Genomic DNA, 26,981 nt, shown 5'->3' on the forward strand with positions numbered 1-26,981 from the left:
TAACCACTATACGATCACAGCATGTATGTAGCAGAGGATGGTTTCGATCCCTCAACCTCTGCGTTATGGGCCCAGCACGCTTCCGCTGCGCCACTCTGCTGATTATGTTCATGCAACAGTTTTCAATAAGTTTCAATAACTTGAAAGTGTTTGCAGTTTAAAATGCAATCATTCAAAAAATTCGAGAATAGATGCAACCAGAATTTTTATGTTTGTTCACAAATGCAAAGCAACTTAAAACAATCGCCAGAAACAAACAAAAAACAAAAAACAAATCTGCTGTGACCACGGTTCGAACCTGGGTTGTCACGGCCACAACGTGAAGTGCTAACCACTATACGATCACAGCATGTATGTAGCAGAGGATGGTTTCGATCCATCGACCTCTGGGTTATGGGCCCAGCACGCTTCCGCTGCGCCACTCTGCTGATTATGTTCATGCACCAGTTTTCAATAAGTTCCAATAATTTGAAAGTGTTTGCAGTTTAAAATGCAATCATTCAAAAAATTCCAGAATAGATGCAACCAGAATTTTTATGTTTGTTCACAAATGCAAAGCAACTTAAAACAATCGCCAGAAACAAGCAAAAAACAAAAAACAAATCTGCTGTGACCAGCATTCGAACCTGGGTTGTCACGGCAACAACGTGAAGTGCTAACCACTATACGATCACAGCATGTATGGAGCAGAGGATGGTTTCGATCCATCGAACTCTGGGTTATGGGCCCAGCACGCTTCCGCTGCGCCACTCTGTTGATTTTGACGATGCACCAGTTTTCAATAAGTTCCAATAATTTGAAAGTGTTTGCAGTTTAAAATGCAATCGTTCAAGAAATTCCAGAATAGACGCAACCAGAATTTTTATGTTTGTTCACAAATGCAAAGCAACTTAAAACAATCGCCAGAAACAAACAAAAAACAAATCTGCTGTGACCAGAATTCGAATCTGGGTTGTCACGGCCACAACGTGAAGTACTAACCACTATACGATCACAGCATGTATGTAGCAGAGGATGGTTTCGATCCATCGACCTCTGGGTTATGGGCCCAGCACGCTTCCGCTGCGCCACTCTGCTGATTATGTTCATGCAACAGTTTTCAATAAGTTTCAATAACTTGAAAGTGTTTGCAGTTTAAAATGCAATCATTCAAAAAATTCGAGAATAGATGCAACCAGAATTTTTATGTTTGTTCACAAATGCAAAGCAACTTAAAACAATCGTCAGAAACAAACCTAAAACAAATCTGCTGTGACCAGGATTCGAATCTGGGTTGTCACGGCCACAACGTGAAGTACTAACCACTATACGATCACAGCATGTATGGAGCAGAGGATGGTTTCGATCCATCGACCTCTGGGTTATGGGCCCAGCACGCTTCCGCTGCGCCACTCTGCTGATTATGTTCATGCAAAAGTTTTCAATAAGTTCCAATAATTTGAAAGTGTTTGCAGTTTAAAATGGAATCATTCAAGAAATTCGAGAATAGATGCAACCAGAATTTTTATGTTTGTTCACAAATGCAAAGCAACTTAAAACAATCGCCAGAAACAAACAAAAAACAAATCTGCTGTGACCAGGATTCGAATCTGGGTTGTCACGGCCACAACGTGAAGTACTAACCACTATACGATCACAGCATGTATGTAGCAGAGGATGGTTTCGATCCATCGACCTCTGGGTTATGGGCCCAGCACGCTTCCGCTGCGCCACTCTGCTGATTTTGCCGATGCACCAGTTTTCAATAAGTTCCAATGATTTGAAAGTCTTTGCAGTTTAAAATGCAATCGTTCAAGAAATTCCAGAATAGACGCAACCAGAATTTTTATGTTTGTTCACAAATGCAAAGCAACTTAAAACAATCGTCAGAAACAAACCTAAAACAAATCTGCTGTGACCAGGATTCGAATCTGGGTTGTCACGGCCACAACGTGAAGTACTAACCACTATACGATCACAGCATGTATGGAGCAGAGGATGGTTTCGATCCATCGACCTCTGGGTTATGGGCCCAGCACGCTTCCGCTGCGCCACTCTGCTGATTATGTTCATGCAAAAGTTTTCAATAAGTTCCAATAATTTGAAAGTCTTTGCAGTTTAAAATGGAATCATTCAAGAAATTCCAGAATAGATGCAACCAGAATTTTTATCTTTGTTCACAAATGCAAAGCAACTTAAAACAATCGCCAGAAACAAACAAAAAACAAATCTGCTGTGACCAGGATTCGAACCTGGGTTGTCACGGCCACAACGTGAAGTACTAACCACTATACGATCACAGCATGTATGTAGCAGAGGATGGTTTCGATCCCTCAACCTCTGCGTTATGGGCCCAGCACGCTTCCGCTGCGCCACTCTGCTGATTATGTTCATGCAACAGTTTTCAATAAGTTTCAATAACTTGAAAGTGTTTGCAGTTTAAAATGCAATCATTCAAAAAATTCGAGAATAGATGCAACCAGAATTTTTATGTTTGTTCACAAATGCAAAGCAACTTAAAACAATCGCCAGAAACAAACAAAAAACAAAAAACAAATCTGCTGTGACCACGGTTCGAACCTGGGTTGTCACGGCCACAACGTGAAGTGCTAACCACTATACGATCACAGCATGTATGTAGCAGAGGATGGTTTCGATCCATCGACCTCTGGGTTATGGGCCCAGCACGCTTCCGCTGCGCCACTCTGCTGATTATGTTCATGCAACAGTTTTCAATAAGTTCCAATAATTTGAAAGTGTTTGCAGTTTAAAATGCAATCATTCAAAAAATTCCAGAATAGATGCAACCAGAATTTTTATGTTTGTTCACAAATGCAAAGCAACTTAAAACAATCGCCAGAAACAAGCAAAAAACAAAAAACAAATCTGCTGTGACCAGCATTCGAACCTGGGTTGTCACGGCAACAACGTGAAGTGCTAACCACTATACGATCACAGCATGTATGGAGCAGAGGATGGTTTCGATCCATCGAACTCTGGGTTATGGGCCCAGCACGCTTCCGCTGCGCCACTCTGTTGATTTTGACGATGCACCAGTTTTCAATAAGTTCCAATAATTTGAAAGTGTTTGCAGTTTAAAATGCAATCGTTCAAGAAATTCCAGAATAGACGCAACCAGAATTTTTATGTTTGTTCACAAATGCAAAGCAACTTAAAACAATCGCCAGAAACAAACAAAAAACAAATCTGCTGTGACCAGAATTTGAATCTGGGTTGTCACGGCCACAACGTGAAGTACTAACCACTATACGATCACAGCATGTATGTAGCAGAGGATGGTTTCGATCCATCGACCTCTGGGTTATGGGCCCAGCACGCTTCCGCTGCGCCACTCTGCTGATTATGTTCATGCAACAGTTTTCAATAAGTTTCAATAACTTGAAAGTGTTTGCAGTTTAAAATGCAATCATTCAAAAAATTCGAGAATAGATGCAACCAGAATTTTTATGTTTGTTCACAAATGCAAAGCAACTTAAAACAATCGCCAGAAACAAACAAAAAACAAAAAACAAATCTGCTGTGACCACGGTTCGAACCTGGGTTGTCACGGCCACAACGTGAAGTGCTAACCACTATACGATCACAGCATGTATGGAGCAGAGGATGGTTTCGATCCATCGACCTCTGGGTTATGGGCCCAGCACGCTTCCGCTGCGCCACTCTGCTGATTATGTTCATGCAAAAGTTTTCAATAAGTTCCAATAATTTGAAAGTGTTTGCAGTTTAAAATGGAATCATTCAAGAAATTCGAGAATAGATGCAACCAGAATTTTTATGTTTGTTCACAAATGCAAAGCAACTTAAAACAATCGCCAGAAACAAACAAAAAACAAAACTGCTGTGACCAGGATTCGAATCTGTGTTGTCACGGCCACAACGTGAAGTACTAACCACTATACGATCACAGCATGTATGGAGCAGAGGATGGTTTCGATCCATCGACCTCTGGGTTATGGGCCCAGCACGCTTCCGCTGCGCCACTCTGCTGATTATGTTCATGCAAAAGTTTTCAATAAGTTCCAATAATTTGAAAGTCTTTGCAGTTTAAAATGGAATCATTCAAGAAATTCGAGAATAGATGCAACCAGAATTTTTATGTTTGTTCACAAATGCAAAGCAACTTAAAACAATCGCCAGAAACAAACAAAAAACAAATCTGCTGTGACCAGGATTCGAATCTGGGTTGTCACGGCCACAACGTGAAGTACTAACCACTATACGATCACAGCATGTATGTAGCAGAGGATGGTTTCGATCCATCGACCTCTGGGTTATGGGCCCAGCACGCTTCCGCTGCGCCACTCTGCTGATTTTGCAGATGCACCAGTTTTCAATAAGTTCCAATGATTTGAAAGTCTTTGCAGTTTAAAATGCAATCGTTCAAGAAATTCCAGAATAGACGCAACCAGAATTTTTATGTTTGTTCACAAATGCAAAGCAACTTAAAACAATCGTCAGAAACAAACCTAAAACAAATCTGCTGTGACCAGGATTCGAATCTGGGTTGTCACGGCCACAACGTGAAGTACTAACCACTATACGATCACAGCATGTATGGAGCAGAGGATGGTTTCGATCCATCGACCTCTGGGTTATGGGCCCAGCACGCTTCCGCTGCGCCACTCTGCTGATTATGTTCATGCAAAAGTTTTCAATAAGTTCCAATAATTTGAAAGTCTTTGCAGTTTAAAATGGAATCATTCAAGAAATTCCAGAATAGATGCAACCAGAATTTTTATCTTTGTTCACAAATGCAAAGCAACTTAAAACAATCGCCAGAAACAAACAAAAAACAAATCTGCTGTGACCAGGATTCGAACCTGGGTTGTCACGGCCACAACGTGAAGTACTAACCACTATACGATCACAGCATGTATGTAGCAGAGGATGGTTTCGATCCCTCAACCTCTGCGTTATGGGCCCAGCACGCTTCCGCTGCGCCACTCTGCTGATTATGTTCATGCAACAGTTTTCAATAAGTTTCAATAACTTGAAAGTGTTTGCAGTTTAAAATGCAATCATTCAAAAAATTCGAGAATAGATGCAACCAGAATTTTTATGTTTGTTCACAAATGCAAAGCAACTTAAAACAATCGCCAGAAACAAACAAAAAACAAAAAACAAATATGCTGTGACCACGGTTCGAACCTGGGTTGTCACGGCCACAACGTGAAGTGCTAACCACTATACGATCACAGCATGTATGTAGCAGAGGATGGTTTCGATCCATCGACCTCTGGGTTATGGGCCCAGCACGCTTCCGCTGCGCCACTCTGCTGATTATGTTCATGCACCAGTTTTCAATAAGTTCCAATAATTTGAAAGTGTTTGCAGTTTAAAATGCAATCATTCAAAAAATTCCAGAATAGATGCAACCAGAATTTTTATGTTTGTTCACAAATGCAAAGCAACTTAAAACAATCGCCAGAAACAAGCAAAAAACAAAAAACAAATCTGCTGTGACCAGCATTCGAACCTGGGTTGTCACGGCAACAACGTGAAGTGCTAACCACTATACGATCACAGCATGTATGGAGCAGAGGATGGTTTCGATCCATCGAACTCTGGGTTATGGGCCCAGCACGCTTCCGCTGCGCCACTCTGTTGATTTTGACGATGCACCAGTTTTCAATAAGTTCCAATAATTTGAAAGTGTTTGCAGTTTAAAATGCAATCGTTCAAGAAATTCCAGAATAGACGCAACCAGAATTTTTATGTTTGTTCACAAATGCAAAGCAACTTAAAACAATCGCCAGAAACAAACAAAAAACAAATCTGCTGTGACCAGAATTCGAATCTGGGTTGTCACGGCCACAACGTGAAGTACTAACCACTATACGATCACAGCATGTATGTAGCAGAGGATGGTTTCGATCCATCGACCTCTGGGTTATGGGCCCAGCACGCTTCCGCTGCGCCACTCTGCTGATTATGTTCATGCAACAGTTTTCAATAAGTTTCAATAACTTGAAAGTGTTTGCAGTTTAAAATGCAATCATTCAAAAAATTCGAGAATAGATGCAACCAGAATTTTTATGTTTGTTCACAAATGCAAAGCAACTTAAAACAATCGCCAGAAACAAACAAAAAACAAAAAACAAATCTGCTGTGACCACGGTTCGAACCTGGGTTGTCACGGCCACAACGTGAAGTGCTAACCACTATACGATCACAGCATGTATGGAGCAGAGGATGGTTTCGATCCATCGACCTCTGGGTTATGGGCCCAGCACGCTTCCGCTGCGCCACTCTGCTGATTATGTTCATGCAAAAGTTTTCAATAAGTTCCAATAATTTGAAAGTGTTTGCAGTTTAAAATGGAATCATTCAAGAAATTCGAGAATAGATGCAACCAGAATTTTTATGTTTGTTCACAAATGCAAAGCAACTTAAAACAATCGCCAGAAACAAACAAAAAACAAAACTGCTGTGACCAGGATTCGAATCTGTGTTGTCACGGCCACAACGTGAAGTACTAACCACTATACGATCACAGCATGTATGGAGCAGAGGATGGTTTCGATCCATCGACCTCTGGGTTATGGGCCCAGCACGCTTCCGCTGCGCCACTCTGCTGATTATGTTCATGCAAAAGTTTTCAATAAGTTCCAATAATTTGAAAGTCTTTGCAGTTTAAAATGGAATCATTCAAGAAATTCGAGAATAGATGCAACCAGAATTTTTATGTTTGTTCACAAATGCAAAGCAACTTAAAACAATCGCCAGAAACAAACAAAAAACAAATCTGCTGTGACCAGGATTCGAATCTGGGTTGTCACGGCCACAACGTGAAGTACTAACCACTATACGATCACAGCATGTATGTAGCAGAGGATGGTTTCGATCCATCGACCTCTGGGTTATGGGCCCAGCACGCTTCCGCTGCGCCACTCTGCTGATTTTGCCGATGCACCAGTTTTCAATAAGTTCCAATGATTTGAAAGTCTTTGCAGTTTAAAATGCAATCGTTCAAGAAATTCCAGAATAGACGCAACCAGAATTTTTATGTTTGTTCACAAATGCAAAGCAACTTAAAACAATCGTCAGAAACAAACCTAAAACAAATCTGCTGTGACCAGGATTCGAATCTGGGTTGTCACGGCCACAACGTGAAGTACTAACCACTATACGATCACAGCATGTATGGAGCAGAGGATGGTTTCGATCCATCGACCTCTGGGTTATGGGCCCAGCACGCTTCCGCTGCGCCACTCTGCTGATTATGTTCATGCAAAAGTTTTCAATAAGTTCCAATAATTTGAAAGTCTTTGCAGTTTAAAATGGAATCATTCAAGAAATTCCAGAATAGATGCAACCAGAATTTTTATCTTTGTTCACAAATGCAAAGCAACTTAAAACAATCGCCAGAAACAAACAAAAAACAAATCTGCTGTGACCAGGATTCGAACCTGGGTTGTCACGGCCACAACGTGAAGTACTAACCACTATACGATCACAGCATGTATGTAGCAGAGGATGGTTTCGATCCCTCAACCTCTGCGTTATGGGCCCAGCACGCTTCCGCTGCGCCACTCTGCTGATTATGCTCATGCAACAGTTTTCAATAAGTTTCAATAACTTGAAAGTGTTTGCAGTTTAAAATGCAATCATTCAAAAAATTCGAGAATAGATGCAACCAGAATTTTTATGTTTGTTCACAAATGCAAAGCAACTTAAAACAATCGCCAGAAACAAACAAAAAACAAAAAACAAATATGCTGTGACCACGGTTCGAACCTGGGTTGTCACGGCCACAACGTGAAGTGCTAACCACTATACGATCACAGCATGTATGTAGCAGAGGATGGTTTCGATCCATCGACCTCTGGGTTATGGGCCCAGCACGCTTCCGCTGCGCCACTCTGCTGATTATGTTCATGCAACAGTTTTCAATAAGTTCCAATAATTTGAAAGTGTTTGCAGTTTAAAATGCAATCATTCAAAAAATTCGAGAATAGATGCAACCAGAATTTTTATGTTTGTTCACAAATGCAAAGCAACTTAAAACAATCGCCAAAAAACAAGCAAAAAACAAAAAACAAATCTGCTGTGACCAGCATTCGAACCTGGGTTGTCACGGCAACAACGTGAAGTGCTAACCACTATACGATCACAGCATGTATGTAGCAGAGGATGGTTTCGATCCATCGAACTCTGGGTTATGGGCCCAGCACGCTTCCGCTGCGCCACTCTGTTGATTTTGACGATGCACCAGTTTTCAATAAGTTCCAATAATTTGAAAGTGTTTGCAGTTTAAAATGCAATCGTTCAAGAAATTCCAGAATAGACGCAACCAGAATTTTTATGTTTGTTCACAAATGCAAAGCAACTTAAAACAATCGCCAGAAACAAACAAAAAACAAATCTGCTGTGACCAGAATTCGAATCTGGGTTGTCACGGCCACAACGTGAATACGATCACAGCATGTATGGAGCAGAGGATGGTTTCGATCCATCGACCTCTGGGTTATGGGCCCAGCACGCTTCCGCTGCGCCACTCTGCTGATTATGTTCATGCAAAAGTTTTCAATAAGTTCCAATAATTTGAAAGTCTTTGCAGTTTAAAATGGAATCATTCAAGAAATTCCAGAATAGATGCAACCAGAATTTTTATCTTTGTTCACAAATGCAAAGCAACTTAAAACAATCGCCAGAAACAAACAAAAAACAAATCTGCTGTGACCAGGATTCGAACCTGGGTTGTCACGGCCACAACGTGAAGTACTAACCACTATACGATCACAGCATGTATGTAGCAGAGGATGGTTTCGATCCCTCAACCTCTGCGTTATGGGCCCAGCACGCTTCCGCTGCGCCACTCTGCTGATTATGTTCATGCAACAGTTTTCAATAAGTTTCAATAACTTGAAAGTGTTTGCAGTTTAAAATGCAATCATTCAAAAAATTCGAGAATAGATGCAACCAGAATTTTTATGTTTGTTCACAAATGCAAAGCAACTTAAAACAATCGCCAGAAACAAACAAAAAACAAAAAACAAATCTGCTGTGACCACGGTTCGAACCTGGGTTGTCACGGCCACAACGTGAAGTGCTAACCACTATACGATCACAGCATGTATGTAGCAGAGGATGGTTTCGATCCATCGACCTCTGGGTTATGGGCCCAGCACGCTTCCGCTGCGCCACTCTGCTGATTATGTTCATGCAAAAGTTTTCAATAAGTTCCAATAATTTGAAAGTGTTTGCAGTTTAAAATGGAATCATTCAAGAAATTCGAGAATAGATGCAACCAGAATTTTTATGTTTGTTCACAAATGCAAAGCAACTTAAAACAATCGCCAGAAACAAACAAAAAACAAAACTGCTGTGACCAGGATTCGAATCTGTGTTGTCACGGCCACAACGTGAAGTACTAACCACTATACGATCACAGCATGTATGGAGCAGAGGATGGTTTCGATCCATCGACCTCTGGGTTATGGGCCCAGCACGCTTCCGCTGCGCCACTCTGCTGATTATGTTCATGCAAAAGTTTTCAATAAGTTCCAATAATTTGAAAGTGTTTGCAGTTTAAAATGGAATCATTCAAGAAATTCGAGAATAGATGCAACCAGAATTTTTATGTTTGTTCACAAATGCAAAGCAACTTAAAACAATCGCCAGAAACAAACAAAAAACAAATCTGCTGTGACCAGGATTCGAATCTGGGTTGTCACGGCCACAACGTGAAGTACTAACCACTATACGATCACAGCATGTATGTAGCAGAGGATGGTTTCGATCCATCGACCTCTGGGTTATGGGCCCAGCACGCTTCCGCTGCGCCACTCTGCTGATTTTGCCGATGCACCAGTTTTCAATAAGTTCCAATGATTTGAAAGTCTTTGCAGTTTAAAATGCAATCGTTCAAGAAATTCCAGAATAGACGCAACCAGAATTTTTATGTTTGTTCACAAATGCAAAGCAACTTAAAACAATCGTCAGAAACAAACCTAAAACAAATCTGCTGTGACCAGGATTCGAATCTGGGTTGTCACGGCCACAACGTGAAGTACTAACCACTATACGATCACAGCATGTATGGAGCAGAGGATGGTTTCGATCCATCGACCTCTGGGTTATGGGCCCAGCACGCTTCCGCTGCGCCACTCTGCTGATTATGTTCATGCAAAAGTTTTCAATAAGTTCCAATAATTTGATAGTGTTTGCAGTTTAAAATGCAAACATTCAAGAAATTCCAGAATAGATGCAACCAGAATTTTTATGTTTGTTCACAAATGCAAAGCAACTTAAAACAATCGCCAGAAACAAACCTAAAACAAATCTGCTGTGACCAGGATTCGAACCTGGGTTGTCACGGCCACAACGTGAAGTACTAACCACTATACGATCACAGCATGTATGTAGCAGAGGATGGTTTTGATCCATCGACCTCTGGGTTATGGGCCCAGTACGCTTCCGCTGCGCCACTCTGCTGATTATGTTCATGCAAACGTTTTCAATAAGTTCCAATAATTTGATAGTGTTTGCAGTTTAAAATGCAATCATTCAAGAAATTCCAGAATAGATGCAACCATAATTTGTATGTTTGTTTACAAATGCAAAGCAACTTAAAACAATCGCCAGAAACAAACAAAAAATAAAAAACAAATCTGCTGTGACCAGGATTCGAACCTGGGTTGTCACGGCCACAACGTGAAGTACTAACCACTATACGATCACAGCATGTATGTAGCAGAGGATGGTTTCGATCCATCGACCTCTGGGTTATGGGCCCAGCACGCTTCCGCTGCGCCACTCTGCTGATTTTGACGATGCACCAGTTTTCAATAAGTTCCAATAACTTGAAAATCTTTGCAGTTTAAAATGCAATCGTTCAAGAAATTCCAGAATAGACGCAACCAGAATTTTTATGTTTGTTCACAAATGCAAAGCAACTTAAAACAATCGCCAGAAACAAACAAAAAACAAATCTGCTGTGACCAGGATTCGAATCTGGGTTGTCACGGCCACAACGTGAAGTACTAACCACTATACGATCACAGCATGTATGTAGCAGAGGATGGTTTCGATCCATCGACCTCTGGGTTATGGGCCCAGCACGCTTCCGCTGCGCCACTCTGCTGATTATGTTCATGCAAAAGTTTTCAATAAGTTCCAATAATTTGAAAGTGTTTGCAGTTTAAAATGGAATCATTCAAGAAATTCCAGAATAGATGCAACCAGAATTTTTATCTCTGTTCACAAATGCAAAGCAACTTAAAACAATCGCCAGAAACAAACAAAAAACAAATCTGCTGTGACCAGGATTCGAACCTGGGTTGTCACGGCCACAACGTGAAGTACTAACCACTATACGATCACAGCATGTATGTAGCAGAGGATGGTTTCGATCCCTCAACCTCTGCGTTATGGGCCCAGCACGCTTCCGCTGCGCCACTCTGCTGATTATGTTCATGCAACAGTTTTCAATAAGTTTCAATAACTTGAAAGTGTTTGCAGTTTAAAATGCAATCATTCAAAAAATTCGAGAATAGATGCAACCAGAATTTTTATGTTTGTTCACAAATGCAAAGCAACTTAAAACAATCGCCAGAAACAAACCTAAAACAAATCTGCTGTGACCAGGATTCGAACCTGGGTTGTCACGGCCACAACGTGAAGTACTAACCACTATACGATCACAGCATGTATGTAGCAGAGGATGGTTTCGATCCATCGACCTCTGGGTTATGGGCCCAGCACGCTTCCGCTGCGCCACTCTGCTGATTTTGACGATGCACCAGTTTTCAATAAGTTCCAATAACTTGAAAGTCTTTGCAGTTTAAAATGCAATCGTTCAAGAAATTCCAGAATAGACGCAACCAGAATTTTTATGTTTGTTCACAAATGCAAAGCAACTTAAAACAATCGCCAGAAACAAACAAAAAACAAATCTGCTGTGACCAGGATTCGAATCTGGGTTGTCACGGCCACAACGTGAAGTACTAACCACTATACGATCACAGCATGTATGTAGCAGAGGATGGTTTCGATCCATCGACCTCTGGGTTATGGGCCCAGCACGCTTCCGCTGCGCCACTCTGCTGATTATGTTCATGCAAAAGTTTTCAATAAGTTCCAATAATTTGAAAGTGTTTGCAGTTTAAAATGGAATCATTCAAGAAATTCCAGAATAGATGCAACCAGAATTTGTATGTTTGTTCACAAATGCAAAGCAACTTAAAACAATCGCCAGAAACAAACAAAAAACAAATCTGCTGTGACCAGGATTCGAACCTGGGTTGTCACGGCCACAACGTGAAGTACTAACCACTATACGATCACAGCATGTATATATCAGAAGATGGTTTCGATCGATCGACCTCTGGGTTATGGGCCCAGCACGCTTCGCTGCGCCACTCTGCTGATTTTGACGATGCACCAGTTTTCAATAAGTTACAATGATTTGAAAGTCTTTGCAGTTTAAAATGCAATCATTCAAGAAATTCGAGAATAGATGCAACCAGAATTTTTATGTTTGTTCACAAATGCAAAGCAACTTAAAACAATCGCCAGAAACAAACAAAAAATAAAAAACAAATCTGCTGTGAACAGGATTCGAACCTGGGTTGTCACGGCCACAACGTGAAGTACTAACCACCATACGATCACAGCATGTATGTAGCAGAGGATGCATGGTTTTGATCCATCGACCTCTGGGTTATGGGCCCAGTACGCTTCCGCTGCGCCACTCTGCTGATTATGTTCATGCAAAAGTTTTCAATAAGTTCCAATGATTTGATAGTGTTTGCAGTTTAAAATGCAATCATTCAAGAAATTCCAGAATAGATGCAACCAGAATTTTTATGTTTGTTCACAAATGCAAAGCAACTTAAAACAATCGCCAGAAACAAAAAAAACCAAAAAAAAATCTGCTGTGACCAGGATTCGAACCTGGGTTGTCACGGCCACAACGTGAAGTACTAACCACTATACGATCACAGCATGTATGTAGCATAGGATGGTTTCGATGCATCGACCTCTGGGTTATGGGCTCAGCACGCTTCCGCTGCGGCACTCTGCTGATTATGTTCATGCACCAGTTTTCAATAAGTTCCAATAATTTGATAGTGTTTGCAGTTTAAAATGCAATCATTCAAAAAATTCGAGAATAGATGCAACCAGAATTTTTATGTTTGTTCACAAATGCAAAGCAACTTAAAACAATCGCAAGAAACAAACCTAAAACAAATCTGCTGTGACCAGGATTCGAACCTGGGTTGTCACGGCCACAACGTGAAGTACTAACCACTATACGATCACAGCATGTATGTAGCAGAGGATGGTTTCGATCCATCGACCTCTGGGTTATGGGCCCAGCACGCTTCCGCTGCGCCACTCTGCTGATTTTGACGATGCACCAGTTTTCAATAAGTTCCAATAACTTGAAAGTCTTTGCAGTTTAAAATGCAATCGTTCAAGAAATTCCAGAATAGACGCAACCAGAATTTTTATGTTTGTTCACAAATGCAAAGCAACTTAAAACAATCGCCAGAAACAAACAAAAAACAAATCTGCTGTGACCAGGATTCGAATCTGGGTTGTCACGGCCACAACGTGAAGTACTAACCACTATACGATCACAGCATGTATGTAGCAGAGGATGGTTTCGATCCATCGACCTCTGGGTTATGGGCCCAGCACGCTTCCGCTGCGCCACTCTGCTGATTATGTTCATGCAAAAGTTTTCAATAAGTTCCAATAATTTGAAAGTGTTTGCAGTTTAAAATGGAATCATTCAAGAAATTCCAGAATAGATGCAACCAGAATTTGTATGTTTGTTCACAAATGCAAAGCAACTTAAAACAATCGCCAGAAACAAACAAAAAACAAATCTGCTGTGACCAGGATTCGAACCTGGGTTGTCACGGCCACAACGTGAAGTACTAACCACTATACGATCACAGCATGTATATATCAGAAGATGGTTTCGATCGATCGACCTCTGGGTTATGGGCCCAGCACGCTTCGCTGCGCCACTCTGCTGATTTTGACGATGCACCAGTTTTCAATAAGTTACAATGATTTGAAAGTCTTTGCAGTTTAAAATGCAATCATTCAAGAAATTCGAGAATAGATGCAACCAGAATTTTTATGTTTGTTCACAAATGCAAAGCAACTTAAAACAATCGCCAGAAACAAACAAAAAATAAAAAACAAATCTGCTGTGAACAGGATTCGAACCTGGGTTGTCACGGCCACAACGTGAAGTACTAACCACCATACGATCACAGCATGTATGTAGCAGAGGATGCATGGTTTTGATCCATCGACCTCTGGGTTATGGGCCCAGTACGCTTCCGCTGCGCCACTCTGCTGATTATGTTCATGCAAAAGTTTTCAATAAGTTCCAATGATTTGATAGTGTTTGCAGTTTAAAATGCAATCATTCAAGAAATTCCAGAATAGATGCAACCAGAATTTTTATGTTTGTTCACAAATGCAAAGCAACTTAAAACAATCGCCAGAAACAAAAAAAACCAAAAAAAAATCTGCTGTGACCAGGATTCGAACCTGGGTTGTCACGGCCACAACGTGAAGTACTAACCACTATACGATCACAGCATGTATGTAGCATAGGATGGTTTCGATGCATCGACCTCTGGGTTATGGGCTCAGCACGCTTCCGCTGCGGCACTCTGCTGATTATGTTCATGCACCAGTTTTCAATAAGTTCCAATAATTTGATAGTGTTTGCAGTTTAAAATGCAATCATTCAAAAAATTCGAGAATAGATGCAACCAGAATTTTTATGTTTGTTCACAAATGCAAAGCAACTTAAAACAATCGCAAGAAACAAACCTAAAACAAATCTGCTGTGACCAGGATTCGAACCTGGGTTGTCACGGCCACAACGTGAAGTACTAACCACTATACGATCACAGCATGTATGTAGCAGAGGATGGTTTCGATCCATCGACCTCTGGGTTATGGGCCCAGCACGCTTCCGCTGCGCCACTCTGCTGATTTTGACGATGCACCAGTTTTCAATAAGTTCCAATAACTTGAAAGTCTTTGCAGTTTAAAATGCAATCGTTCAAGAAATTCCAGAATAGACGCAACCAGAATTTTTATGTTTGTTCACAAATGCAAAGCAACTTAAAACAATCGCCAGAAACAAACAAAAAACAAATCTGCTGTGACCAGGATTCGAATCTGGGTTGTCACGGCCACAACGTGAAGTACTAACCACTATACGATCACAGCATGTATGTAGCAGAGGATGGTTTCGATCCATCGACCTCTGGGTTATGGGCCCAGCACGCTTCCGCTGCGCCACTCTGCTGATTATGTTCATGCAAAAGTTTTCAATAAGTTCCAATAATTTGAAAGTGTTTGCAGTTTAAAATGGAATCATTCAAGAAATTCCAGAATAGATGCAACCAGAATTTGTATGTTTGTTCACAAATGCAAAGCAACTTAAAACAATCGCCAGAAACAAACAAAAAATAAAAAACAAATCTGCTGTGACCAGGATTCGAACCTGGGTTGTCACGGCCACAACGTGAAGTACTAACCACTATACGATCACAGCATGTATATATCAGAAGATGGTTTCGATCGATCGACCTCTGGGTTATGGGCCCAGCACGCTTCGCTGCGCCACTCTGCTGATTTTGACGATGCACCAGTTTTCAATAAGTTACAATGATTTGAAAGTCTTTGCAGTTTAAAATGCAATCATTCAAGAAATTCGAGAATAGATGCAACCAGAATTTTTATGTTTGTTCACAAATGCAAAGCAACTTAAAACAATCGCCAGAAACAAACAAAAAATAAAAAACAAATCTGCTGTGACCAGGATTCGAACCTGGGTTGTCACGGCCACAACGTGAAGTACTAACCACTATACGATCACAGCATGTATGTAGCAGAGGATGGTTTCGATCCATCGACCTCTGGGTTATGGGCCCAGCACGCTTCCGCTGCGCCACTCTGCTGATTTTGACGATGCACCAGTTTTCAATAAGTTCCAATAACTTGAAAATCTTTGCAGTTTAAAATGCAATCGTTCAAGAAATTCCAGAATAGACGCAACCAGAATTTTTATGTTTGTTCACAAATGCAAAGCAACTTAAAACAATCGCCAGAAACAAACAAAAAACAAATCTGCTGTGACCAGGATTCGAATCTGGGTTGTCACGGCCACAACGTGAAGTACTAACCACTATACGATCACAGCATGTATGTAGCAGAGGATGGTTTCGATCCATCGACCTCTGGGTTATGGGCCCAGCACGCTTCCGCTGCGCCACTCTGCTGATTATGTTCATGCAAAAGTTTTCAATAAGTTCCAATAATTTGAAAGTGTTTGCAGTTTAAAATGGAATCATTCAAGAAATTCCAGAATAGATGCAACCAGAATTTTTATCTCTGTTCACAAATGCAAAGCAACTTAAAACAATCGCCAGAAACAAACAAAAAACAAATCTGCTGTGACCAGGATTCGAACCTGGGTTGTCACGGCCACAACGTGAAGTACTAACCACTATACGATCACAGCATGTATGTAGCAGAGGATGGTTTCGATCCCTCAACCTCTGCGTTATGGGCCCAGCACGCTTCCGCTGCGCCACTCTGCTGATTATGTTCATGCAACAGTTTTCAATAAGTTTCAATAACTTGAAAGTGTTTGCAGTTTAAAATGCAATCATTCAAAAAATTCGAGAATAGATGCAACCAGAATTTTTATGTTTGTTCACAAATGCAAAGCAACTTAAAACAATCGCCAGAAACAAACCTAAAACAAATCTGCTGTGACCAGGATTCGAACCTGGGTTGTCACGGCCACAACGTGAAGTACTAACCACTATACGATCACAGCATGTATGTAGCAGAGGATGGTTTCGATCCATCGACCTCTGGGTTATGGGCCCAGCACGCTTCCGCTGCGCCACTCTGCTGATTTTGACGATGCACCAGTTTTCAATAAGTTCCAATAACTTGAAAGTCTTTGCAGTTTAAAATGCAATCGTTCAAGAAATTCCAGAATAGACGCAACCAGAATTTTTATGTTTGTTCACAAATGCAAAGCAACTTAAAACAATCGCCAGAAACAAACAAAAAACAAATCTGCTGTGACCAGGATTCGAATCTGGGTTGTCACGGCCACAACGTGAAGTACTAACCACTATACGATCACAGCATGTATGTAGCAGAGGATGGTTTCGATCCATCGACCTCTGGGTTATGGGCCCAGCACGCTTCCGCTGCGCCACTCTGCTGATTATGTTCATGCAAAAGTTTTCAATAAGTTCCAATAATTTGAAAGTGTTTGCAGTTTAAAATGGAATCATTCAAGAAATTCCAGAATAGATGCAACCAGAATTTGTATGTTTGTTCACAAATGCAAAGCAACTTAAAACAATCGCCAGAAACAAACAAAAAACAAATCTGCTGTGACCAGGATTCGAACCTGGGTTGTCACGGCCACAACGTGAAGTACTAACCACTATACGATCACAGCATGTATATATCAGAAGATGGTTTCGATCGATCGACCTCTGGGTTATGGGCCCAGCACGCTTCGCTGCGCCACTCTGCTGATTTTGACGATGCACCAGTTTTCAATAAGTTACAATGATTTGAAAGTCTTTGCAGTTTAAAATGCAATCATTCAAGAAATTCGAGAATAGATGCAACCAGAATTTTTATGTTTGTTCACAAATGCAAAGCAACTTAAAACAATCGCCAGAAACAAACAAAAAATAAAAAACAAATCTGCTGTGAACAGGATTCGAACCTGGGTTGTCACGGCCACAACGTGAAGTACTAACCACCATACGATCACAGCATGTATGTAGCAGAGGATGCATGGTTTTGATCCATCGACCTCTGGGTTATGGGCCCAGTACGCTTCCGCTGCGCCACTCTGCTGATTATGTTCATGCAAAAGTTTTCAATAAGTTCCAATGATTTGATAGTGTTTGCAGTTTAAAATGCAATCATTCAAGAAATTCCAGAATAGATGCAACCAGAATTTTTATGTTTGTTCACAAATGCAAAGCAACTTAAAACAATCGCCAGAAACAAAAAAAACCAAAAAAAAATCTGCTGTGACCAGGATTCGAACCTGGGTTGTCACGGCCACAACGTGAAGTACTAACCACTATACGATCACAGCATGTATGTAGCATAGGATGGTTTCGATGCATCGACCTCTGGGTTATGGGCTCAGCACGCTTCCGCTGCGGCACTCTGCTGATTATGTTCATGCACCAGTTTTCAATAAGTTCCAATAATTTGATAGTGTTTGCAGTTTAAAATGCAATCATTCAAAAAATTCGAGAATAGATGCAACCAGAATTTTTATGTTTGTTCACAAATGCAAAGCAACTTAAAACAATCGCAAGAAACAAACCTAAAACAAATCTGCTGTGACCAGGATTCGAACCTGGGTTGTCACGGCCACAACGTGAAGTACTAACCACTATACGATCACAGCATGTATGTAGCAGAGGATGGTTTCGATCCATCGACCTCTGGGTTATGGGCCCAGCACGCTTCCGCTGCGCCACTCTGCTGATTTTGACGATGCACCAGTTTTCAATAAGTTCCAATAACTTGAAAGTCTTTGCAGTTTAAAATGCAATCGTTCAAGAAATTCCAGAATAGACGCAACCAGAATTTTTATGTTTGTTCACAAATGCAAAGCAACTTAAAACAATCGCCAGAAACAAACAAAAAACAAATCTGCTGTGACCAGGATTCGAATCTGGGTTGTCACGGCCACAACGTGAAGTACTAACCACTATACGATCACAGCATGTATGTAGCAGAGGATGGTTTCGATCCATCGACCTCTGGGTTATGGGCCCAGCACGCTTCCGCTGCGCCACTCTGCTGATTATGTTCATGCAAAAGTTTTCAATAAGTTCCAATAATTTGAAAGTGTTTGCAGTTTAAAATGGAATCATTCAAGAAATTCCAGAATAGATGCAACCAGAATTTGTATGTTTGTTCACAAATGCAAAGCAACTTAAAACAATCGCCAGAAACAAACAAAAAACAAATCTGCTGTGACCAGGATTCGAACCTGGGTTGTCACGGCCACAACGTGAAGTACTAACCACTATACGATCACAGCATGTATATATCAGAAGATGGTTTCGATCGATCGACCTCTGGGTTATGGGCCCAGCACGCTTCGCTGCGCCACTCTGCTGATTTTGACGATGCACCAGTTTTCAATAAGTTACAATGATTTGAAAGTCTTTGCAGTTTAAAATGCAATCATTCAAGAAATTCGAGAATAGATGCAACCAGAATTTTTATGTTTGTTCACAAATGCAAAGCAACTTAAAACAATCGCCAGAAACAAACAAAAAATAAAAAACAAATCTGCTGTGACCAGGATTCGAACCTGGGTTGTCACGGCCACAACGTGAAGTACTAACCACTATACGATCACAGCATGTATGTAGCAGAGATGGTTTTGATCCATCGACCTCTGGGTTATGGGCCCAGTACGCTTCCGCTGCGCCACTCTGCTGATTATGTTCATGCAAAAGTTTTCAATAAGTTCCAATGATTTGATAGTGTTTGCAGTTTAAAATGCAATCATTCAAGAAATTCCAGAATAGATGCAACCAGAATTTTTATGTTTGTTCACAAATGCAAAGCAACTTAAAACAATCGCCAGAAACAAAAAAAACCAAAAAAAAATCTGCTGTGACCAGGATTCGAACCTGGGTTGTCACGGCCACAACGTGAAGTACTAACCACTATACGATCACAGCATGTATGTAGCATAGGATGGTTTCGATGCATCGACCTCTGGGTTATGGGCTCAGCACGCTTCCGCTGCGGCACTCTGCTGATTATGTTCATGCACCAGTTTTCAATAAGTTCCAATAATTTGATAGTGTTTGCAGTTTAAAATGCAATCATTCAAAAAATTCGAGAATAGATGCAACCAGAATTTTTATGTTTGTTCACAAATGCAAAGCAACTTAAAACAATCGCCAGAAACAAACCTAAAACAAATCTGCTGTGACCAGGATTCGAACCTGGGTTGTCACGGCCACAACGTGAAGTACTAACCACTATACGATCACAGCATGTATGTAGCAGAGGATGGTTTCGATCCATCGACCTCTGGGTTATGGGCCCAGCACGCTTCCGCTGCGCCACTCTGCTGATTATGTTCATGCAACAGTTTTCAATAAGTTCCAATAATTTGATAGTGTTTGCAGTTTAAAATGCAATCATTCAAGAAATTCCAAAATAGATGCAACCATAATTTGTATGTTTGTTCACAAATGCAAAGCAACTTAAAACAATCGCCAGAAACAAACAAAAAACAAATCTGCTGTGACCAGGATTCGAACCTGGGTTGTCACGGCCACAACGTGAAGTACTAACCACTATACGATCACAGCATGTATGTAGCAGAGGATGGTTTCGATCCATCGACCTCTGGGTTATGGGCCCAGCACGCTTCCGCTGCGCCACTCTGCTGATTATGTTCATGCAAAAGTTTTCAATAAGTTCCAATAATTTGATAGTGTTTGCAGTTTAAAATGCAATCATTCAAGAAATTCGAGAATAGACGCAACCAGAATTTTTATGTTTGTTCACAAATGCAAAGCAACTTAAAACAATCGCCAGAAACAAACAAAAAACAAATCTGCTGTGACCAGGATTCGAACCTGGGTTGTCATGGCCACAACGTGAAGTACTAACCACTATACGATCACAGCATGTATGTAGCAGAGGATGGTTTCGATCCCTCAACCTCTGGGTTATGGGCCCAGCACGCTTCCGCTGCGCCACTCTGCTGATTTTGTAGATGCAACAGTTTTCAATAAGTTCCAATGATTTGAAAGTCTTTGCAGTTTAAAATGCAATCATTCAAGAAATTCGAGAATAGACGCAACCAGAATTTTTATGTTTGTTCACAAATGCAAAGCAACTTAAAACAATCGCCAGAAACAAACAAAAAACAAATGTGCTGTGACCAGGATTCGAATCTGGGTTGTCACGGCCACAACGTGAAGTACTAACCACTATACGATCACAGCATGTATGTAGCAGAGGATGGTTTCGATCCATCGACCTCTGGGTTATGGGCCCAGCACGCTTCCGCTGCGCCACTCTGCTGATTATGTTCATGCAAAAGTTTTCAATAAGTTTCAATAATTTGAAAGTCTTTGCAGTTTAAAATGGAATTATTCAAGAAATTCCAGAATAGATGCAACCAGAATTTTTATCTTTGTTCACAAATGCAAAGCAACTTAAAACAATCGCCAGAAACAAACAAAAAACAAATCTGCTGTGACCAGGATTCGAACCTGGGTTGTCACGGCCACAACGTGAAGTACTAACCACTATACGATCACAGCATGTATGTAGCAGAGGATGGTTTCGATCCATCGACCTCTGGGTTATGGGCCCAGCACGCTTCCGCTGCGCCACTCTGCTGATTATGTTCATGCAACAGTTTTCAATAAGTTCCAATAATTTGATAGTGTTTGCAGTTTAAAATGCAATCATTCAAGAAATTCCAAAATAGATGCAACCATAATTTGTATGTTTGTTCACAAATGCAAAGCAACTTAAAACAATCGCCAGAAACAAACAAAAAACAAATCTGCTGTGACCAGGATTCGAACCTGGGTTGTCACGGCCACAACGTGAAGTACTAACCACTATACGATCACAGCATGTATGTAGCAGAGGATGGTTTCGATCCATCGACCTCTGGGTTATGGGCCCAGCACGCTTCCGCTGCGCCACTCTGCTGATTATGTTCATGCAAAAGTTTTCAATAAGTTCCAATAATTTGATAGTGTTTGCAGTTTAAAATGCAATCATTCAAGAAATTCGAGAATAGACGCAACCAGAATTTTTATGTTTGTTCACAAATGCAAAGCAACTTAAAACAATCGCCAGAAACAAACAAAAAACAAATCTGCTGTGACCAGGATTCGAACCTGGGTTGTCATGGCCACAACGTGAAGTACTAACCACTATACGATCACAGCATGTATGTAGCAGAGGATGGTTTCGATCCCTCAACCTCTGGGTTATGGGCCCAGCACGCTTCCGCTGCGCCACTCTGCTGATTTTGTAGATGCAACAGTTTTCAATAAGTTCCAATGATTTGAAAGTCTTTGCAGTTTAAAATGCAATCATTCAAGAAATTCGAGAATAGACGCAACCAGAATTTTTATGTTTGTTCACAAATGCAAAGCAACTTAAAACAATCGCCAGAAACAAACAAAAAACAAATGTGCTGTGACCAGGATTCGAATCTGGGTTGTCACGGCCACAACGTGAAGTACTAACCACTATACGATCACAGCATGTATGTAGCAGAGGATGGTTTCGATCCATCGACCTCTGGGTTATGGGCCCAGCACGCTTCCGCTGCGCCACTCTGCTGATTATGTTCATGCAAAAGTTTTCAATAAGTTTCAATAATTTGAAAGTCTTTGCAGTTTAAAATGGAATTATTCAAGAAATTCCAGAATAGATGCAACCAGAATTTTTATCTTTGTTCACAAATGCAAAGCAACTTAAAACAATCGCCAGAAACAAACAAAAAACAAATCTGCTGTGACCAGGATTCGAACCTGGGTTGTCACGGCCACAACGTGAAGTACTAACCACTATACGATCACAGCATGTATGTAGCAGAGGATGGTTTCGATCCCTCAACCTCTGGGTTATGGGCCCAGCACGCTTCCGCTGCGCCACTCTGCTGATTATGTTCATGCAAAAGTTTTCAATAAGTTTCAATAACTTGAAAGTGTTTGCAGTTTAAAATGCAATCATTCAAAAAATTCCAGAATAGATGCAACCAGAATTTTTATGTTTGTTCACAAATGCAAAGCAACTTAAAACAATCGCCAGAAACAAACAAAAAACAAAAAACAAATCTGCTGTGACCACGGTTCGAACCTGGGTTGTCACGGCCACAACGTGAAGTGCTAACCACTATACGATCACAGCATGTATGTAGCAGAGGATGGTTTCGATCCATCGACCTCTGGGTTATGGGCCCAGCACGCTTCCTCTGCGCCACTCTGCTGATTATGTTCATGCAAAAGTTTTCAATAAGTTCCAATAATTTGAAAGTGTTTGCAGTTTAAAATGCAATCATTCAAAAAATTCGAGAATAGATGCAACCAGAATTTTTATGTTTGTTCACAAATGCAAAGCAACTTAAAACAATCGCCAGAAACAAACAAAAAACAAAAAACAAATCTGCTGTGACCACGGTTCGAACCTGGGTTGTCACGGCCACAACGTGAAGTACTAACCACTATACGATCACAGCATGTATATATCAGAAGATGGTTTCGATCGATCGACCTCTGGGTTATGGGCCCAGCACGCTTCGCTGCGCCACTCTGCTGATTTTGACGATGCACCAGTTTTCAATAAGTTACAATGATTTGAAAGTCTTTGCAGTTTAAAATGCAATCATTCAAGAAATTCGAGAATAGATGCAACCAGAATTTTTATGTTTGTTCACAAATGCAAAGCAACTTAAAACAATCGCCAGAAACAAACAAAAATTAAATCTGCTGTGACCAGGATTCGAACCTGGGTTGTCACGGCCACAACGTGAAGTACTAACCACTATACGATCACAGCATGTATGTAGCAGAGATGGTTTTGATCCATCGACCTCTGGGTTATGGGCCCAGTACGCTTCCGCTGCGCCACTCTGCTGATTATGTTCATGCAAAAGTTTTCAATAAGTTCCAATGATTTGATAGTGTTTGCAGTTTAAAATGCAATCATTCAAGAAATTCCAGAATAGATGCAACCAGAATTTTTATGTTTGTTCACAAATGCAAAGCAACTTAAAACAATCGCCAGAAACAAAAAAAACCAAAAAAAAATCTGCTGTGACCAGGATTCGAACCTGGGTTGTCACGGCCACAACGTGAAGTACTAACCACTATACGATCACAGCATGTATGTAGCATAGGATGGTTTCGATGCATCGACCTCTGGGTTATGGGCTCAGCACGCTTCCGCTGCGGCACTCTGCTGATTATGTTCATGCACCAGTTTTCAATAAGTTCCAATAATTTGATAGTGTTTGCAGTTTAAAATGCAATCATTCAAAAAATTCGAGAATAGATGCAACCAGAATTTTTATGTTTGTTCACAAATGCAAAGCAACTTAAAACAATCGCCAGAAACAAACCTAAAACAAATCTGCTGTGACCAGGATTCGAACCTGGGTTGTCACGGCCACAACGTGAAGTACTAACCACTATACGATCACAGCATGTATGTAGCAGAGGATGGTTTCGATCCATCGACATCTGGGTTATGGGCCCAGCACGCTTCCGCTGCGCCACTCTGCTGATTATGTTCATGCAACAGTTTTCAATAAGTTCCAATAATTTGATAGTGTTTGCAGTTTAAAATGCAATCATTCAAGAAATTCCAAAATAGATGCAACCATAATTTGTATGTTTGTTCAAAAATGCAAAGCAACTTAAAACAATCGCCTGAAACAAACAAAAAACAAATCTGCTGTGACCAGGATTCGAACCTGGGTTGTCACGGCCACAACGTGAAGTACTAACCACTATACGATCACAGCATGTATGTAGCAGAGGATGGTTTCGATCCATCGACCTCTGGGTTATGGGCCCAGCACGCTTCCGCTGCGCCACTCTGCTGATTATGTTCATGCAAAAGTTTTCAATAAGTTCCAATAATTTGATAGTGTTTGCAGTTTAAAATGCAATCATTCAAGAAATTCGAGAATAGACGCAACCAGAATTTTTATGTTTGTTCACAAATGCAAAGCAACTTAAAACAATCGCCAGAAACAAACAAAAAACAAATCTGCTGTGACCAGGATTCGAACCTGGGTTGTCATGGCCACAACGTGAAGTACTAACCACTATACGATCACAGCATGTATGTAGCAGAGGATGGTTTCGATCCCTCAACCTCTGGGTTATGGGCCCAGCACGCTTCCGCTGCGCCACTCTGCTGATTTGGTCGATGCACCAGTTTTCAATAAGTTCCAATGATTTGAAAGTCTTTGCAGTTTAAAATGCAATCATTCAAGAAATTCGAGAATAGACGCAACCAGAATTTTTATGTTTGTTCACAAATGCAAAGCAACTTAAAACAATCGCCAGAAACAAACAAAAAACAAATCTGCTGTGACCAGAATTCGAATCTGGGTTGTCACGGCCACAACGTGAAGTACTAACCACTATACGATCACAGCATGTATGTAGCAGAGGATGGTTTCGATCCATCGACCTCTGGGTTATGGGCCCAGCACGCTTCCGCTGCGCCACTCTGCTGATTATGTTCATGCAAAAGTTTTCAATAAGTTCCAATAATTTGAAAGTCTTTGCAGTTTAAAATGCAATCATTCAAGAAATTCCAGAATAGATGCAACCAGAATTTTTATCTTTGTTCACAAATGCAAAGCAACTTAAAACAATCGCCAGAAACAAACAAAAAACAAAAAACAAATCTGCTGTGACCAGGATTCGAACCTGGGTTGTCACGGCCACAACGTGAAGTACTAACCACTATACGATCACAGCATGTATGTAGCAGAGGATGGTTTCGATCCCTCAACCTCTGGGTTATGGGCCCAGCACGCTTCCGCTGCGCCACTCTGCTGATTATGTTCATGCAAAAGTTTTCAATAAGTTTCAATAACTTGAAAGTGTTTGCAGTTTAAAATGCAATCATTCAAAAAATTCGAGAATAGATGCAACCAGAATTTTTATGTTTGTTCACAAATGCAAAGCAACTTAAAACAATCGCCAGAAACAAACAAAAAACAAAAAACAAATCTGCTGTGACCACGGTTCGAACCTGGGTTGTCACGGCCACAACGTGAAGTGCTAACCACTATACGATCACAGCATGTATGTAGCAGAGGATGGTTTCGATCCATCGACCTCTGGGTTATGGGCCCAGCACGCTTCCTCTGCGCCACTCTGCTGATTATGTTCATGCAAAAGTTTTCAATAAGTTCCAATAATTTGAAAGTGTTTGCAGTTTAAAATGCAATCATTCAAAAAATTCGAGAATAGATGCAACCAGAATTTTTATGTTTGTTCACAAATGCAAAGCAACTTAAAACAATCGCCAGAAACAAACAAAAAACAAAAAACAAATCTGCTGTGACCACGGTTCGAACCTGGGTTGTCACGGCCACAACGTGAAGTACTAACCACTATACGATCACAGCACGTATATATCAGAAGATGGTTTCGATCGATCGACCTCTGGGTTATGGGCCCAGCACGCTTCGCTGCGCCACTCTGCTGATTTTGACGATGCACCAGTTTTCAATAAGTTACAATGATTTGAAAGTCTTTGCAGTTTAAAATGCAATCATTCAAGAAATTCGAGAATAGATGCAACCAGAATTTTTATGTTTGTTCACAAATGCAAAGCAACTTAAAACAATCGCCAGAAACAAACAAAAATTAAATCTGCTGTGACCAGGATTCGAACCTGGGTTGTCACGGCCACAACGTGAAGTACTAACCACTATACGATCACAGCATGTATGTAGCAGAGATGGTTTTGATCCATCGACCTCTGGGTTATGGGCCCAGTACGCTTCCGCTGCGCCACTCTGCTGATTATGTTCATGCAAAAGTTTTCAATAAGTTCCAATGATTTGATAGTGTTTGCAGTTTAAAATGCAATCATTCAAGAAATTCCAGAATAGATGCAACCATAATTTGTATGTTTGTTCACAAATGCAAAGCAACTTAAAACAATCGCCAGAAACAAAAAAAACCAAAAAAAAATCTGCTGTGACCAGGATTCGAACCTGGGTTGTCACGGCCACAACGTGAAGTACTAACCACTATACGATCACAGCATGTATGTAGCATAGGATGGTTTCGATGCATCGACCTCTGGGTTATGGGCTCAGCACGCTTCCGCTGCGGCACTCTGCTGATTATGTTCATGCACCAGTTTTCAATAAGTTCCAATAATTTGATAGTGTTTGCAGT

At 40.9% G+C, this 26,981-nt stretch overlaps 37 non-coding genes across 37 annotated transcripts in view; all 37 read right to left on the reverse strand.

Moving 5' to 3' along the window:
• The window catches only part of Trnah-gug (transfer RNA histidin (anticodon GUG)), a 72-nt gene extending 51 nt beyond the window's left edge, over nt 1-21 (reverse strand). Inside the window, exon 1 of the tRNA in view lies at nt 1-21. This exon is cut by the window's left edge and continues 51 nt beyond it. This is a non-coding gene — a tRNA (tRNA-His).
• Nucleotides 22-2,210: 2,189 nt separating this feature from the next.
• Nucleotides 2,211-2,282, reverse strand: Trnah-gug (transfer RNA histidin (anticodon GUG)). The gene has a single exon. It is a non-coding gene; the product is annotated as a tRNA-His (tRNA).
• A 2,517-nt stretch (nt 2,283-4,799) lies between these two features.
• Nucleotides 4,800-4,871, reverse strand: Trnah-gug (transfer RNA histidin (anticodon GUG)). The gene has a single exon. It is a non-coding gene; the product is annotated as a tRNA-His (tRNA).
• A 2,517-nt stretch (nt 4,872-7,388) lies between these two features.
• Nucleotides 7,389-7,460, reverse strand: Trnah-gug (transfer RNA histidin (anticodon GUG)). The gene has a single exon. It is a non-coding gene; the product is annotated as a tRNA-His (tRNA).
• A 1,214-nt stretch (nt 7,461-8,674) lies between these two features.
• Nucleotides 8,675-8,746, reverse strand: Trnah-gug (transfer RNA histidin (anticodon GUG)). Its single transcript has one exon. It is a non-coding gene; the product is annotated as a tRNA-His (tRNA).
• Nucleotides 8,747-10,286: 1,540 nt separating this feature from the next.
• Trnah-gug (transfer RNA histidin (anticodon GUG)) lies at nt 10,287-10,358 on the reverse strand. The gene has a single exon. It is a non-coding gene; the product is annotated as a tRNA-His (tRNA).
• Nucleotides 10,359-10,614: 256 nt separating this feature from the next.
• Trnah-gug (transfer RNA histidin (anticodon GUG)) lies at nt 10,615-10,686 on the reverse strand. The gene has a single exon. It is a non-coding gene; the product is annotated as a tRNA-His (tRNA).
• Nucleotides 10,687-11,256: 570 nt separating this feature from the next.
• On the reverse strand, nt 11,257-11,328 carry Trnah-gug (transfer RNA histidin (anticodon GUG)). Its single transcript has one exon. It is a non-coding gene; the product is annotated as a tRNA-His (tRNA).
• Nucleotides 11,329-11,577: 249 nt separating this feature from the next.
• Nucleotides 11,578-11,649, reverse strand: Trnah-gug (transfer RNA histidin (anticodon GUG)). The gene has a single exon. It is a non-coding gene; the product is annotated as a tRNA-His (tRNA).
• A 570-nt stretch (nt 11,650-12,219) lies between these two features.
• Nucleotides 12,220-12,291, reverse strand: Trnah-gug (transfer RNA histidin (anticodon GUG)). The gene has a single exon. It is a non-coding gene; the product is annotated as a tRNA-His (tRNA).
• Nucleotides 12,292-12,876: 585 nt separating this feature from the next.
• On the reverse strand, nt 12,877-12,948 carry Trnah-gug (transfer RNA histidin (anticodon GUG)). Its single transcript has one exon. It is a non-coding gene; the product is annotated as a tRNA-His (tRNA).
• A 249-nt stretch (nt 12,949-13,197) lies between these two features.
• Trnah-gug (transfer RNA histidin (anticodon GUG)) lies at nt 13,198-13,269 on the reverse strand. Its single transcript has one exon. It is a non-coding gene; the product is annotated as a tRNA-His (tRNA).
• Nucleotides 13,270-13,839: 570 nt separating this feature from the next.
• Trnah-gug (transfer RNA histidin (anticodon GUG)) lies at nt 13,840-13,911 on the reverse strand. The gene has a single exon. It is a non-coding gene; the product is annotated as a tRNA-His (tRNA).
• Nucleotides 13,912-14,496: 585 nt separating this feature from the next.
• On the reverse strand, nt 14,497-14,568 carry Trnah-gug (transfer RNA histidin (anticodon GUG)). The gene has a single exon. It is a non-coding gene; the product is annotated as a tRNA-His (tRNA).
• Nucleotides 14,569-14,817: 249 nt separating this feature from the next.
• Trnah-gug (transfer RNA histidin (anticodon GUG)) lies at nt 14,818-14,889 on the reverse strand. Its single transcript has one exon. It is a non-coding gene; the product is annotated as a tRNA-His (tRNA).
• A 577-nt stretch (nt 14,890-15,466) lies between these two features.
• Trnah-gug (transfer RNA histidin (anticodon GUG)) lies at nt 15,467-15,538 on the reverse strand. The gene has a single exon. It is a non-coding gene; the product is annotated as a tRNA-His (tRNA).
• Nucleotides 15,539-15,793: 255 nt separating this feature from the next.
• On the reverse strand, nt 15,794-15,865 carry Trnah-gug (transfer RNA histidin (anticodon GUG)). The gene has a single exon. It is a non-coding gene; the product is annotated as a tRNA-His (tRNA).
• A 570-nt stretch (nt 15,866-16,435) lies between these two features.
• Trnah-gug (transfer RNA histidin (anticodon GUG)) lies at nt 16,436-16,507 on the reverse strand. The gene has a single exon. It is a non-coding gene; the product is annotated as a tRNA-His (tRNA).
• A 249-nt stretch (nt 16,508-16,756) lies between these two features.
• Trnah-gug (transfer RNA histidin (anticodon GUG)) lies at nt 16,757-16,828 on the reverse strand. Its single transcript has one exon. It is a non-coding gene; the product is annotated as a tRNA-His (tRNA).
• Nucleotides 16,829-17,398: 570 nt separating this feature from the next.
• Nucleotides 17,399-17,470, reverse strand: Trnah-gug (transfer RNA histidin (anticodon GUG)). Its single transcript has one exon. It is a non-coding gene; the product is annotated as a tRNA-His (tRNA).
• Nucleotides 17,471-18,055: 585 nt separating this feature from the next.
• Nucleotides 18,056-18,127, reverse strand: Trnah-gug (transfer RNA histidin (anticodon GUG)). The gene has a single exon. It is a non-coding gene; the product is annotated as a tRNA-His (tRNA).
• A 249-nt stretch (nt 18,128-18,376) lies between these two features.
• On the reverse strand, nt 18,377-18,448 carry Trnah-gug (transfer RNA histidin (anticodon GUG)). The gene has a single exon. It is a non-coding gene; the product is annotated as a tRNA-His (tRNA).
• Nucleotides 18,449-19,018: 570 nt separating this feature from the next.
• Trnah-gug (transfer RNA histidin (anticodon GUG)) lies at nt 19,019-19,090 on the reverse strand. The gene has a single exon. It is a non-coding gene; the product is annotated as a tRNA-His (tRNA).
• Nucleotides 19,091-19,345: 255 nt separating this feature from the next.
• On the reverse strand, nt 19,346-19,417 carry Trnah-gug (transfer RNA histidin (anticodon GUG)). The gene has a single exon. It is a non-coding gene; the product is annotated as a tRNA-His (tRNA).
• Nucleotides 19,418-19,670: 253 nt separating this feature from the next.
• On the reverse strand, nt 19,671-19,742 carry Trnah-gug (transfer RNA histidin (anticodon GUG)). Its single transcript has one exon. It is a non-coding gene; the product is annotated as a tRNA-His (tRNA).
• Nucleotides 19,743-19,991: 249 nt separating this feature from the next.
• On the reverse strand, nt 19,992-20,063 carry Trnah-gug (transfer RNA histidin (anticodon GUG)). Its single transcript has one exon. It is a non-coding gene; the product is annotated as a tRNA-His (tRNA).
• A 249-nt stretch (nt 20,064-20,312) lies between these two features.
• Nucleotides 20,313-20,384, reverse strand: Trnah-gug (transfer RNA histidin (anticodon GUG)). The gene has a single exon. It is a non-coding gene; the product is annotated as a tRNA-His (tRNA).
• An 891-nt stretch (nt 20,385-21,275) lies between these two features.
• On the reverse strand, nt 21,276-21,347 carry Trnah-gug (transfer RNA histidin (anticodon GUG)). Its single transcript has one exon. It is a non-coding gene; the product is annotated as a tRNA-His (tRNA).
• Nucleotides 21,348-21,596: 249 nt separating this feature from the next.
• Nucleotides 21,597-21,668, reverse strand: Trnah-gug (transfer RNA histidin (anticodon GUG)). Its single transcript has one exon. It is a non-coding gene; the product is annotated as a tRNA-His (tRNA).
• Nucleotides 21,669-22,559: 891 nt separating this feature from the next.
• Nucleotides 22,560-22,631, reverse strand: Trnah-gug (transfer RNA histidin (anticodon GUG)). Its single transcript has one exon. It is a non-coding gene; the product is annotated as a tRNA-His (tRNA).
• Nucleotides 22,632-23,535: 904 nt separating this feature from the next.
• Nucleotides 23,536-23,607, reverse strand: Trnah-gug (transfer RNA histidin (anticodon GUG)). The gene has a single exon. It is a non-coding gene; the product is annotated as a tRNA-His (tRNA).
• Nucleotides 23,608-23,860: 253 nt separating this feature from the next.
• On the reverse strand, nt 23,861-23,932 carry Trnah-gug (transfer RNA histidin (anticodon GUG)). The gene has a single exon. It is a non-coding gene; the product is annotated as a tRNA-His (tRNA).
• A 249-nt stretch (nt 23,933-24,181) lies between these two features.
• Nucleotides 24,182-24,253, reverse strand: Trnah-gug (transfer RNA histidin (anticodon GUG)). The gene has a single exon. It is a non-coding gene; the product is annotated as a tRNA-His (tRNA).
• Nucleotides 24,254-24,502: 249 nt separating this feature from the next.
• Nucleotides 24,503-24,574, reverse strand: Trnah-gug (transfer RNA histidin (anticodon GUG)). The gene has a single exon. It is a non-coding gene; the product is annotated as a tRNA-His (tRNA).
• Nucleotides 24,575-25,472: 898 nt separating this feature from the next.
• Nucleotides 25,473-25,544, reverse strand: Trnah-gug (transfer RNA histidin (anticodon GUG)). The gene has a single exon. It is a non-coding gene; the product is annotated as a tRNA-His (tRNA).
• A 904-nt stretch (nt 25,545-26,448) lies between these two features.
• Trnah-gug (transfer RNA histidin (anticodon GUG)) lies at nt 26,449-26,520 on the reverse strand. The gene has a single exon. It is a non-coding gene; the product is annotated as a tRNA-His (tRNA).
• Nucleotides 26,521-26,773: 253 nt separating this feature from the next.
• Trnah-gug (transfer RNA histidin (anticodon GUG)) lies at nt 26,774-26,845 on the reverse strand. Its single transcript has one exon. It is a non-coding gene; the product is annotated as a tRNA-His (tRNA).
• Between the last annotated feature and the right edge of the window lie 136 nt (nt 26,846-26,981).

The sequence above is a fragment of the Phallusia mammillata genome, chromosome 7 (assembly GCF_965637545.1).
Source record: "Phallusia mammillata chromosome 7, kaPhaMamm4.hap1.1, whole genome shotgun sequence".
Classification (NCBI taxonomy): Eukaryota; Metazoa; Chordata; class Ascidiacea; order Phlebobranchia; family Ascidiidae; genus Phallusia; species Phallusia mammillata.